Genomic DNA, 14,672 nt, shown 5'->3' with positions numbered 1-14,672 from the left:
AGGAGTAGCAGAGAGGGGGATCCGCCGCCTGAAGGTGGTGGGGGAAAGGCACAACCCCCGTAGACCGCACCGGCCGCAGGTCCGCAGCAAGCCGGCGTCTCCTCGCTTCAGCTGTCTGGAGCGGCGCCGGCGGATGACGTAACTGACGCACGCACCGGCACCGCCCCCAAGGACGTCAGGATGTCCTGAATGATGATTGGTCCAGGCTGGAGTCTGGACCAATCACAGCCAGGACATCACAAAGTGGGGAGTGTCGGGGCGCATTGCTCTGCGCCCCGGTGACCCCCCAGAAGGCCACCAATCGGAGCCTCTGCCCGCCGCAATTGGGGTAGAAAACGCCACCCCCCCATAGCCACCACTAAGTCCGGCGCCCCTAGTGGGCTAAAAATTGAAATGTTTTTCTTTTTTTTTTTGGGGGGGGGGGGCGGTGCCCCGCGCCCCCTATAGACAGGCCGCCACTGGGTAAGCGTGTGCATATATATATATACCACTACAAATGAGGGCAAGATTTGAATATCTTCCATAATTTTCCACACACATGTTTGGTCTTTACCCTTCCTACAGATTTCCTGGTATATCAAGTCTTTAAGATTTTATGCCATCACAGATCTACTCTGTCTGATTAATACAGATTTCTTCCACTCCATGGACAGATTTGATTAGACATTTCCACATATGAACTCTATCCTCATAAGGGACTCACTCTATTTACAATTCATCTTTTGATTTTGTTTAGAGACATTGTGTTTATCTACATTTATTTTTTATACATCCACTATATGAACAGTCATAGTTCACTCTTTCATTATTAGCACTGCACATTTACACTATTATCACCATAGCACAGACAGCAGTTAATGTACTAAAACTGCAGAATCTGGTGCAGTTGTGCATGATAGCCAATCAGCTTCTAAGTTCAGCTTCTACATTTAGGCTTTGACAATAAAACCTGGAAGCTGATTAGTTGCTATGCAGAGCTGCACCAGATTTTATGCTCTCCTGTTTTAGTAAGTCAACCCCACAATGTGGCTCAGGCCCCACCCCCGGCTCTCCACTCACAGGATTTGATTGACAAGAACAGGAGCCAATGTCTCATGCTGCCTCTCTGTCCTGTGAATGCAGGGAGAGAGCTGTTACAGATGGGCACATCAGTGAGCATCAGAGTCAGTTAGTGCCCCTCCCAGCTAGGGTCAGCTAGTGCCAGTTTGTCTGCCACACTATCACAGTAACGATACAAGTCGCTGATACCTGCTATCACTAGTATAGTGTCTTAAAGGATCACTATTTTATTTAAGATCAGAACTATACTAGTGTCCCCAAAATCGCAAGGTTAGCAGGATCAGCTCCAATTACTGCTAGCACTTCTGTTACCCCCCCCCCCCCCCCCAACAAGTGCAGTGCCAGTATATTTTTTCTGATCACTGCCACCTCTGATACATTGTACACAAAATTGCAGTGTTAATATGATCAGGCCTTATCTATCCTTGCACTAGCGGTTAATTTTATTTCTAGCATGCAAGCAGTTCCAAATTGCTAGCCAGGAGCTCTTTTTCTCATAGTCACCGTTAGGTACCTGTAAATGTAGTGCCCTATAGGAGACCTACAGGATTTTGAGCATGACAGATGAGAGCGAAGGGTAGTCTTCACTGTCAGAATCTGGTTAAGAATATGAACCTGTAAAAAGTAAGGACACCCTGACAGCTAGCTTAGACAATGTAGAACAGGTCCCTGTAAAACCAGGTGTACCCGATTGCAGGTTGTTGAGGTACTAGAAATGCATTATGTTCACTAGCAGCAAAGTGCCAGTACTAGCGATGCACTACCTTTCAGTGATCTGGCAAGAACCATCAGTACAAGCTGCGGAGGTGGCTCTCACTAGTAGCGGAATGCAAACACAGCCACCAACAATTTGAGCACAGACCTGTAGAGCCCATAGTAGCCTTCCAGTAGCCTGCTTGCAAAATGTAATTGGCTGCCCCCAGATTCAGCAGCACCCATTATGCCCCCATTCACAGCCGAGGTTCAGATGAAAACAGTGAACTTAACAATGCCCCATGATTTTTTTTAGCTGTTTTCACTGAAGAACTCTAGGATTCGATTTTGGACCAAACTAATGTTTATGCAAAACAAAAAATAATGAATCTCGGTCATATTGGTCCACAGACCCAATTCATCATATGCCTGTGTTCTCTGCTGCAATAGCCAGGCAGAAATGCAGTATGAGAATACAATGCGTTTTATGCATTTCAATGACAAAACTCTGTTTCGTCCTTAGGGTGACCCTGACTATGATCAGCTCCACAAAATTTGGCCCCCTCATAAATTACCTTTCCCAAGAATGTACATGCCCAAACAAAACATCTGCATATACAAGCCCCTAGTGCACTTTACTGGCAGGCTTGCAATTAAGCAATATCTCTCCAGCAAGTTTGGCAGATATGGGGTCACAGGCTATACATATGATTTTAGAATTTATGAGGGAAAAGACAGTCAGCTGGAGCCCCCCAAATGTCCAGATTACACGGGAAGCAGTGGCAAGATAGTATGGGACTAAGGTACTTGGTGTCACCCTTGTTCTGAAAGGGGTACCATTTGTACATGGACAACTTTTATGCAAGCGTGCCACTTTTAAAACATTTGTTCATTTAAGAAATTGGCTGCTGTGGCACCATGCCACCCAGTCTCAGGTGCTTCCCTCAACGGCTCCTTAAAACCCCCCACCTAAAAGCCTGCTTGCGGAATAAAGAACTACTCACAGGGAAGTGGAAGGACAAATGGGATGTTTTCATCCTGTCTTCCTGCAAGAATCCTCCATGTGTTGTAAAAGGTCCCTCCAACACCCGAGCCTCAGGCCCGAAGAGACTAGGGGGCACCCCAGACTAGGGGGCACCATGAAGGGCTAGCCACAACCTCCTTAGCATTCCATCTCTATCTTCCACCTGACTGCCCCTGCTGGCAGGACCCATAAGCATTTATGAGTTGGCTTGCCCCCTGCCAGCCCATTTTGCAGGGGATTGGCTGGGGCCCTCATCAATACTCCAAGCAGATCCTCCTAGGTTCTACCCTCTACTTTTGGAAGCTTCCCTTTTGGAAGCAGGGGGAGCCACCAGAGATGCTGTTTGTCGTCCAGCCTCCCTAAGTCATTCAGCCCTGACCCAGATTCAACCCAGGACCAACTATGCACATCTAGCACACTAGAGGGTGGTACACTAGAAAAAAAAAAAAAAAAAAAACAGTGGTAATCAAACATTACCAAACAAAGCTCTATTTGTCTGAAAAAAAAAAAAAATTACATTTAAATGGAATTTGCATACAGTGTTGCATGACCCCACAATTGCCAGTTAACCACTTTAGCCCTGGAAGATTTGGCTTCTCAAAGACAAGGCCCTATTTTGCGATTCGGCACTGCGTGACTTTAACAGACAATTGCACGTTTGTGCGACGCTGTACCCAAATGAAATTGAGGTCCTTTTTTTCCCCCACAAATAGAGCTTTCTTTTGGTAGTATTTGATCAGCTGTGCGATTTTTATTTTTTGCGCTATAAACAAAAAAAGAGCGAAAATTTTGAAAAAATAACAATATTTTTCACATTTTTTTTATATGTAATTCTCAAATTTTTATTGTTTTTTAACTAGTAATGGCCGCGATCTGCAATTTTTTTTTGCAGGACTGCGACATTGCGGCGGACAGATCGGACCCCTGACTGACATTTTTGACACTTTTGGGAGTACCAGTGACATTACTACAGTAATCAGTGCTATAAATATGCACCGTTACTGTAAAAATGACACTGGCAGGGAAGGGGTTAACTTTACTGGTGATCAAGGGGTTAAGTGTGTCCCTAGGGGTGTGATTCTAACTGTCAATGGGCGTGGCTTGTGATGTAGTCACAGAGACATGCGATCCTACATAGCAGGATCGCATAGCCTCTGTGATTACTTTAGTGAGAATGACAGACGGCTGTGTTTACATCAGCCGTCTGTCCTTCTCTCACTGCAGTGGGAGATCGCGAGTGGCCGGCGGCCATCGGAGCCGCCGGTCACAGGTACTGACTCCCTAGCCGACGATCGCCCCCTAGCTCCTCCCAGGCAAGCGCCGTACATGTACGGCACTTTGCCTGGGAGCGCCAGACTGCCGCCTACAACTGCGGCGGGTGGTCGACAAGCAGTTAAAGTAGCACAGTGCTGAATACAAAAAATGGTCTGATCATGAAGGGGGTAAAACCTTCAGGAGGTCAAGTAGTTAAGGGGGGGCAATACAAATACTGGAACAGAGAATGCATCAAGGTAAAAAATGTCTTGCCTTTACAATCACTTTTAAAGAAAAGTTCACCTTTTGAACCATGTGACATGTTACACCCATATTCAGAGTTCCCCGTTGTGACAGAGAGCGGGGTTCTCCCCCTTCTCTTTGTCACAATATGCAAAGAACGCAGCCGTGTGGGGCTATGCCCGTCCGGCTGCGTCATTCATTCACAAAGTTCTGTAAATGGAAAACTACAAGGTCGGCAGCTTTTGCTGCTGTTGTCTTGTAGTTCTCAATTAACTAGCACGGCGCTGTTGAGTGTGTTAGTGTGTAACTGTTATGCCCCATACACACATGCAGATTATCTGCAGACTTTTGTCTGCAGACTTACCTTTTCTATGTAGTGCAAGGGCCTGCCGGATTGCATACAAATTGAAAGTGTTTAGGTTTGACCTCATATTATATGGTTTTGGTAAGTCTGCAGACAAAAGTCTGCAGATAATCTGCACGTGTGTATGGGGCATTAGTCTGTATAATTTACAGGCAGACAGGTTACACACAGAGTCTGCAAGAGCCCTGCTTTGCACCAACGATCTGCTGATCATGGGTGCAATGCTTTTTAGGCTCCAAATAAAAAAAAAAACAATAAATGCCCATTTTTTTTACCTGCAAAAAGATGTGTATTTATATATATATATATATATTTTTTTTTTAATGCGAACTTATTCTTTAAGGTTTTCAGGACAAGTGGGGACATCTAGTGGTAGAATGTGAAAAGTACCCAGAAATCCCACTAGAAGAAAACAGTGTGAGTCTAACACCTCTTTACAAGTTATAGTAGGGATATAGTGATAGGGATATAGTGATATAATCACAAATACATAATTAAATGTATTTTTTAAATTAATCTAAGTACCACAAGTGTAGGGAGCATTCTTCTTACTGACCATCCCACTAATGAATCATGAGTTGTAGATCTAGTAACTTTTGGCAGGGGTTCCCTGAGACCGGAAAGTTATTTTTAGGGTTCCTCTGTGTTGAAACTTGAAAAGGTTGAGAAAGGCTGGTCTAGTCACAGGGTGGGAATGGGGAGGAGACCTGACTTGTAAGCAAAGGAAACTGTAGCACACAAAGATCAGGTTCCCTTCTCTGCCAAGAAAGACTGTGCAGTTTGGCAGGGCTGAATTCAGTTTTAAAGTACTGTAGAACTTTAGGCCAATTTTTTTTTTCATTTTGGATAGAGCAAGGGAGGGTTAAAACCTGTGTCAAATTTTTTTTCCACCATCTGTGTTCCATCGCAGAGATTTTTCTTCACTTCCTGTCCCATAACCAAACAGGAAGTGAGAGGAAATCACTGCAAATAAAGGAAATTCCTCGGGTACCCCCATGTCACCAGAACTATTGTGCCCATTGGAAGATTTGCCCTCTATTACTTTACTGGGGACAACCCAACATTTGGGATTTTTTTTTTAAATTTCACTTTCTGTGATAATGGTAAACAAGACAAATAGAGAGGGTGAATCTCCCTAACGGTAGCACAGACAGAAAAAAAACTGCCAAGTGTTCTAATCCCTCTCCACTCTATCCAAAACCCCCCAAAAATATTTGCTTTAGTTATACTTTAATCATCATATTGCATTGACAGTGGGCTTGATAAAGAGCAATGACGTGTAACATGGTTGCTTGTGTGAAATATTTCATGCAAAATAGTATCAAAACCAAGAAGATTGCAAGACACGTGAGACATTATATTACACATTGGACACACCTCTGCCCTACTGCCCTGAAAAAGGATGCACTTTACAGAAGACAGTGCTTTTCCCCTGTATAATGACATACCAACCATGGAATATGTCATTTTATGCTACAATAGATATAAGAAAAGATTGGCAACTGCAAGACTGATCTTCAATATTGTTTGTTATGGCTGAATAAATTCTCTGCAAAGCAGTAGACTTATGCATGTTTAAACAAAGTCATTTCTATTGAATATATGCTTGAGGTAGCTGCATTTATAAATCAGTAATCCAAAAATATATACATCATCTCAAATGTTTTCATATTTAAATACATGCAGCATTTAGACGCATGGATGCAAAAAATCCTTTTGGTCCTTGAAAGTATCATGCAGACCTTAGGGACTCTGATTATAAATATAGTAAGGCCACAGCTGGGATGCTTCTGAAATGTCATTACCTCTGTCTTTAGTTTCCAGTGAGAGCATTTTGATTATACAGAAAGAAAGATAAAGGTTTTGTTTATCCTGATTATTGAATATCTGTTCCAGGCTTAAAGCAGAACTCCAGTCGAAAATAACAAAATAGAGATTATGAATAATAAAAAGATAAAATAACAAAACCAGCAGCTTTTGCAAAATGTGCCTTCAATTTAGAGATTTCCCTTACAGTATTTTTGCCGAGAGATAAATTAAAACCAAATGAAACCGCGCTAAAGATCCAGCCATAACATACACAAACATATAGCAGCCGCTCACAGCTATATAGGCTATAATATATCAATGTTTACATGAAAGAGAGAGAGAGACGTGTGCGCTCAACATACAAACGAAAAACTGACATGACTGTTGTAGACAAAAAACAGCAGTATCATAGTAAAATGCGTGCCAATGTTTTTATGGGTAAAAAATGTGTGTAAAGTATGGCGCCAACCATACCAAATAAAAAAATAAAATAAAAAAGTCAGGAGCTAGAATACTTCCTCAGCTTCTCAAAACATATCCAACATAAACCACATGGATATATTATGTGCTATACATTAATCCAAAAAAAGTCAATTGATAAGCAGTTAAGGAATATTAAAAGTCTATAAGAAAACGTGAATAGACTTCTTAATAAATCTCCAACCACCGTGTCTTTTGATTATAAAAGGCTTAGAACTCCTTCAATTAGTGCTCCACCACAGTGTGTACAAAATTCACACTCACCCACCATTTAAAAAAAGGACTATTCACATTTTCTTATGGACTTTTAATATTTATTATCTGCATATCAATTGACTTTTTTGGATTGATGTACAGCACATATTATATCCATGTGTTTTGTGTTCAATTTGTTTTGAGAGGCTGAGGTTGTGTGTTGACTTTTGAGGTTGAGGTTGTATGCCTGACTTTTTTATTCACTTTTTGTATTGTTTTTGCAAGAAAAACTCAGTGAGTTTGACGGTTAGTATAAGGTTATGGAAACAGCCACTCCTCCAGCCCCAGGTATATCCAGTGGACCACACATATAGTCCCCGTTCACACTAAGGCGACCTGTGAGGCGATCAGGTCGCTGTAGGTCGCCTCCCATAGGGAAGCTGCGGACCCGTTCTAATAGGAGCGACACAAGTCGCTCCGACTTAGAAAAAGGGTCCGGAGCTTCTTTGGGGCGACCAGGAGGCAACCGCCATAGACTTCAATGTTATGAAGTCCGTGGCGGCCGCTCCGTGGTCGCGGCGCGCTGCTCGCACCGCAACCTCCGAGGTCGCGGTGCGAAGTAGCATCGCTTGTATGTGAACGGGGCCATAGGGGAAAGAGAAAAAAGAGCAACAGGCTTCAATAGTGTCAGTAAACATTTTATTACATTGGTTAAAAACACAAAATCAATGTGTAGTAATCAGTGCCAAACAAACTACATTTCCCAGAATTCTGTTAGGGGCTGCATGCATGTGTGGTGACGTCATGACCTCTGGATCCACCCTATGTATTTCATAACATATGACATCATCTGGGGCATGGAGGAGGCGGGAGTCACCATGTACTTATACACTCCACCATCTTGTGGTAAAAACTGAGTGTCTGGCATCCCTTTTATGCCCCTGATGATGGCATATGTGATAAAATGTGTAGGGTGAAGTGGAAGTCATGACGTCACCTTGCATGCGTGCGGCCACTGACAAAATTCTGGAAATTGTAGTTGTTTGGCACTAATTATAAGTGTTTTTTAACCAATGTAATAAACATGTTACTGAGGATTTCATAACATATGTAGGCAGCGCATGGGAACATGATGAAATAATCCAGGATGCAGTTAAGATAAACGATGAATAGAAGCTTAGTTTATTGTTTAAAAAGGACCACAATGTCCATACCACCCAGGGTCCATAGTCAGGCAGGGGCACTGTCTGAGATGGAGGCCAGATGGGCAGTTGCCAATCGCCGCTGTGTACAGGGGATGGAGAGAAACCTCGCCGGAGCCAGCCAGCGCGAGGATAAGCCGTCACTGCTACACTCAGAGCCCTACTGCGGTATCCGGAAGAGAACCGCTCGCCTTGTAGGAACCAGGGTGGAACGCAAGCGTCCTCCTTTGCCGTGACTACGCGTTGGGGCGCATACGCTTTATCAAGGACTTGAAATAAATAAAGATATAAATATATAAAATATATAGAAAATGTCCAGATACAGAATCCTATACCCACAGTTGATACAGGAGGAAGGCAAAAAACCTCTATAAAGTATGGTCCAATTTGCTCCAGTCGGGGAACAATAAATTCCTTCCTGATCCCCAAAAAAGCAATAGGATATTCCCTTGATTATTATTCTCTGGTGTTATTACCTATAAATATTCATATCCAGTTATATTTTGTGCGTTTAGGAGTGTATTCAGCTCATCATCTCCATGATTAAGCCCTTTCTGGGGGGAAGAGCATTGGAGTAGGAGGTGGGCAGGCGAGACTATATGTTGTGAATCCTTTACTTATAAAAGCTGGTTTTACAATGGTGATGGCATCAGCATGCAGCCCTTTCACTTATAAACAGTGCATTGATCATTAGTATGTAACGTACAACATAGTATACAGTATATAATGCAGGGATCAGGGTATGTAGCACAAAATGTGTAAGGGGCTGGAGTATGTAACACAGAGAGTTCAAGGATCCTTCTCTGCCATATATACTGTACATTGATATTGCATATTGATATTATGTAGTCTTCTATTTCACCAGTAGATGGAGCTCTGTTCTCTAGGTAGGGAGTTTTAATCAGACAAAGGTAGCTGCTTCAATTGTTTGGATCTACTATAATTAATCCATGGCGCTTTGGGAATCCTTTATCATTTTTATTTGTCAACTGACTGGCAGTGGTCCAAACAAGGGCCAAAGCTATTGGACATTAATAGCCTAATAAATAGATCCCTGCACTTTTTCTTTTTTTACTAAACATGGATTGATATTAAAATCTATGCAATATTTCAAAAGTATCTGTGCTTGGATCGAGAGTTGAGTTAATTATATATCCTATTAAAAAAATAAAAAGATTGCCAGAAGTGTTAACTTGTTTGCCAATCTGATGTCTCTGTGCTTCCTAAGAAGCTATTGACATCCAATATAAATTTCGGTAACTTTAGGCAAAGTCTAAGCTTTTCTGTTGTTATTTACCAGTATAGGGACCGTATCAGTAATGTAAGTGAATGATACAAATTAAGGTACAAAACACATATAGAATCTCTTGGGCTAGGTTCACACACACCAACCAAAGCCATGGAAAGCATTCCACAGTTGCTGCATGTGAACAGCCTCCTCCTGCTGCTGTTTAACTTGCCGACCGCCGGCGGCGGTCAGCCCCTCCTGGGCAAAGTGACGTATATACGTCACTCGCCCGCTCCTGACCCCGCTCGTTTACTGTGTTCCCCGCGCGAGTGACCGGCGGCTCGGATGTCCGCCGGCCACCCGCGATCGTCTGCTGCAGAGGGAAAAAGGCAGGCGGCTGATGTAAACAAAGCCGCCTGTCATTCTCCCTGGTGTAACTGCAGAGATCATACGATCCTGCTATGTAGGATCGTATGTCTCTGTGGTTACATGAAAAGCCACACCCCTTTACAGTTAGAAGCACGCCCCTAGGGACACATTTAACCCCGGCCTCTCCAATAAAGGTAACCCCTTACCTGCCAGTGTCATTTTTACAGTAACAGTGCATATGTATAGCACTGATTACTGTAGTAATGTCACTGGTACCCCCAAAAGTGTCAAAAATGTCAGTCAAGGGTCCGATCTGTCTGCCGCAATGCCGCAAAAATCGCCGCCATTACTCGTTAAAAAAAAAAAAACAACCAAAATACACTTATTGCGATTTTTTTTTTTACCAAACATATGTAGCAGAAATCAAATTGGCCTAAAATGTTAAAAAATTTAGATTTTTACATTTTTTGGGAGAATTTCATATAAAACAATTTGAAAAATATTGTTATTTTTTCAAAATTGTCACTCTTTTTATGTTCATAGCGCAAAAAGTAAAAATCGCACAGGTGATCAAATACCACCAAAAGAAAGCTCTGTTTGTGGGGAAAAAAGGACGTCAATTTCATTTGGGTACAGCGTCGCACGACCGCGCAATTATCCATTAAAGTCACGCAGTGCCGAATCGCAAAATAGGCCCTGGTCTTTGAGCAGCCAAATCCTCCGGGGCTTAAGTGGTTAAGTGGGTGGCCAGGAAGGTGATAAAACTGCTTCTCAGCTGTCTGTTTTTAAACCCCCCCTCCCCCCAGCTGCCTTTGTGAAAGAGACCCTAGGAATTTATGTTGAGAAAGAGAAGAATTAGCATGTTTTCTTTAGCCTATAAAACATACAAAGCAAATAATTCTAGGGCTATGCCTATATATTATCTTCTGAAGCTTTTTAATATTTAACTTCCATTGTATTCATTATAGATACATGGCATGACCACTGTTTATTGTTTGTAATGCCACAAGAAACTTATAATGATCTTAGTGCGAATAAGACTCGCTCAGTCTCTTTTGCTTCAGCCACAGCAACCAACTGTCTAATGAGGCATGTAAGTGCCCTTACTACATTATGGTAAGTAAATGGTGGTAAACCGCTATGTGGACCAGAGTACAAAAAACATTTTGTCAACATAAACATAAAAAGCTGCACATTTAACAATTAGATCTCAGGCCTAGACAGAGATAAATAATATTTGTGGAATAAACAATTATCTAGAAGTGCCTAATGTATGAATAATGACCACGAAGAAAGGGTGAACGCAAGGAGAGCACCTTATTTATTAGAACAGAGGCTAGTAGGAGAAAGGGTAGATGTTCTTACATATACTATTTCCCATTTCACAGAGGAAATGGATAGTAAGTTACCATCTTTTATTTAAGAGAAGCTGTAACCACATTGCTGCTTAATGCTTGCTGTTCTTGACTTGGCTTTCTTCCATTCTGCTTTAAATGATGCTTATAAAGGGCGGAATGGCAATCTATCTTTGGGCACAGTCCAACTGGCAGTATTGTGAAAAAATGGGAGGGAGGTTGGAGAAATAGGACAACCTTGAAAAAATGCCTAGACGGATGGATTTTTAGTTTTGTGTCCCAGTTCATTGTGCCATGCACCCCTAGATGTCCCAAACTGGACTTTATACCTGAAGGTGTTTAGGGGAAGAATAAATTCACTATGTAATGACCACAGTGACTCATCAGCTCCATCAAGCAGGATAAGAATAGGATGACACAATTATCATTTCTCAAAATCCCACTGGTAAAATAGTTGTGTTACCAACATTGGCAAAAATGTGCATAATATATGCAGCTCCTATAATAAGTGATTGTATTTTTAATTATTTAAACAATTTAGGTTCAACATATTTAATTAAAATCCCTTAAGGTTGGGCATTGCCCAAGTAAAATGCCATGCCATGTGTAATGACAACAGAATTTATCACTCTAACAAAGTTCTGTCCGGTCACCATAGTGCCTTAACTACCACCAGTGGAGACCATGTGCAATACCTGATCGTCCCTCCAGGAGCATTTCACTCATCAATGGGTTAGCTTTTTTCCTTTGCTTTCTTAAAACTTGGTGTCTTTCAAGCAAATTACGAAATTTATGATGAGGTTAGATTTAGTGACTGTAAAATGTTTTTTGCACTGCTTGAGTTTACAACCACTTTCCACTGGGTCATGGCATGGTGAGAGGGCAGAATCCTATATGATCTTGGTTTGGAGACTTGAGGCTTAGTGACAGGGATGTACCTACAAGGGCCCCCCTGTACACCTTGATATCAGGAGTGGTGGGGGCGGCTGCATATAGAGGAACCAACCTCTTCATTTTTCTCCTGCAGCCTCTGAATGCCTGCTTCTCCGCCTCTCCCTCCCCGCAGCTCTGCCAGTTTCTTCCCTCCCCTCTCCTTCACCCTCCGCCTGTTGTGGGTGATGTGTCAGGATGGAGAGCAGGTAATGACACATTTACCAGCCCCTTTCTTGTCTGACTGAATAGAGTCAGTGACTCTGTCCATTCATAACTGAAACATAGTAAACTGTATTTACTATACTTCGGCTGCATTCATTCTGTGCAGATGAGACTGCAGAGATGGAGATTGAGGGAGGTGTCCTAAAGCTTCTCTGTCTTAAAGGTGGAACACCTGAGGTTTGTTTAAACCCCTGATATTATACCAAAGCCCCCCAACGGGGCTCCTAAACATTTGTAAAAAAAAAAAAATAATAATAATATTGTAAAAATAAAAACTGGTAAATAATAATGTAAATGATGCTTATAAAGGGCGGAATGGCAATCTATCTTTGGGCACAGTCCAACTGGCAGTATTGTGAAAAAATGGGAGGGAGGTTGGAGAAATAGGACAACCTTGAAAAAATGCCCAGACGGATGGATTTTTAGTTTTGTGTCCCAGTTCATTGTGCCATGCACCCCTAGATGTCCCAAACTGGACTTTATACCTGAAGGTGTTTAGGGGAAGAATAAATTCAGTATGTAATGACCACAGTGACTCATCAGCTCCATCAAGCAGGATAAGAATAGGATGACACAATTATCATTTCTCAAAATCACACTGGTAAAAATAGTGGTGTTACCAACATTGGCAAACATGTGCATAGTATATGCAGCTCCTATAATAAGTGATTGTATTTTTAATTATTTAAACAATTTAGGTTCAACATATTTAATTAAAATCCCTTGAGGTTGGGCATTGCCCAAGTAAAATGCCATGCCATGTGTAATGACAACAGAATTTATCACTCTAACAAAGTTCTGTCCGGTCACCATAGTGCCTTAACTACCACCAGTGGAGACCATGTGCAATACCTGATCGTCCCTCCAGGAGCATTTCACTCATCAATGGGTTAGCTTTTTTCCTTTGCTTTCTTAAAACTTGGTGTCTTTCAAGCAAATTACGAAATTTATGATGAGGTTAGATTTAGTGACTGTAAAATGTTTTTTGCACTGCTTGAGTTTACAACCACTTTCCACTGGGTCATGGCATGGTGAGAGGGCAGAATCCTATATGATCTTGGTTTGGAGACTTGAGGCTTAGTGACAGGGATGTACCTACAAGGGCCCCCCTGTACACCTTGATATCAGGAGTGGTGGGGGCAGCTGCATATAGAGGAACCAACCTCTTCATTTTCCTCCTGCAGCCTCTGAATGCCTGCTTCTCCGCCTCTCCCTCCCCGCAGCTCTGCCAGTTTCTTCCCTCCCCTCTCCTTCACCCTCCGCCTGTTGTGGGTGATGTGTCAGGATGGAGAGCAGGTAATGACACATTTACCAGCCCCTTTCTTGTCTGACTGAATAGAGTCAGTGACTCTGTCCATTCATAACTGAAACATAGTAAACTGTATTTACTATACTCCGGCTGCATTCATTCTGTGCAGATGAGACTGCAGAGATGGAGATTGAGGGAGGTGTCCTAAAGCTTCTCTGTCTTAAAGGTGGAACACCTGAGGTTTGTTTAAACCCCTGATATTATACCAAAGCCCCCCAACGGGGCTCCTAAACATTTGTAAAAAAAAAAAAATTAATAATAATATTGTAAAAATAAAAACTGGTAAATAATAATGAACAAACAAATAACAAAAATAAAAAACCTACTGACACCAGTGGTGGAATCATCAGGGTTACAAAGGTCACACCTTCGACCAGGCCCTGGCGTTCTGCCACTGAGCTTGGAGGAAAGGGCTCCGGTCATGGGTCAGGGGGTCCCTTCATAGTTTATTGTACTGGGCCCTGAAGTTTCTAGTTATGCCACTGCTTAGTGAACAAAGGTTTAGGGAGATTGAGCTTTCCACTTGCTGATCTTCAACTTTTTTATCAAAATGTAAAAGATTTGAATTTGTCCAGTTAATAAATATATATAGACTTAAAAATTTGAAAATTAGATGTAAAAAAATATATTCTTATACCTTCCACATCGGTGTATATCTCTGTGGAGTAATAGGTTTAATTATGTGTCCCAATTGCACATAAACTGATCAGTCATGACTCTATGACCACTAACAGGTAAAGTGAATATCATTATCTCATTACAATGGCATCTGAAAGTGTGTGCGATATATTAGGGAGCAAGAAGAGTAGAGCCAAAACAAGGGAAAAAGCCTTGGTGAAAACCCAGAGGGCCTTGGACAGGTTAAGGAAAAGGCAACAAACTGGCAATGCTGATTGCACAACCTAAAATGCAGACAGCGCTGATGACTGAGCT

Source organism: Pelophylax lessonae (assembly GCF_965119305.1).
Source record: "Pelophylax lessonae genome assembly, chromosome: 3".
NCBI lineage: Eukaryota > Metazoa > Chordata > Amphibia > Anura > Ranidae > Pelophylax > Pelophylax lessonae.
This window is presented reverse-complemented; position numbering follows the sequence as displayed.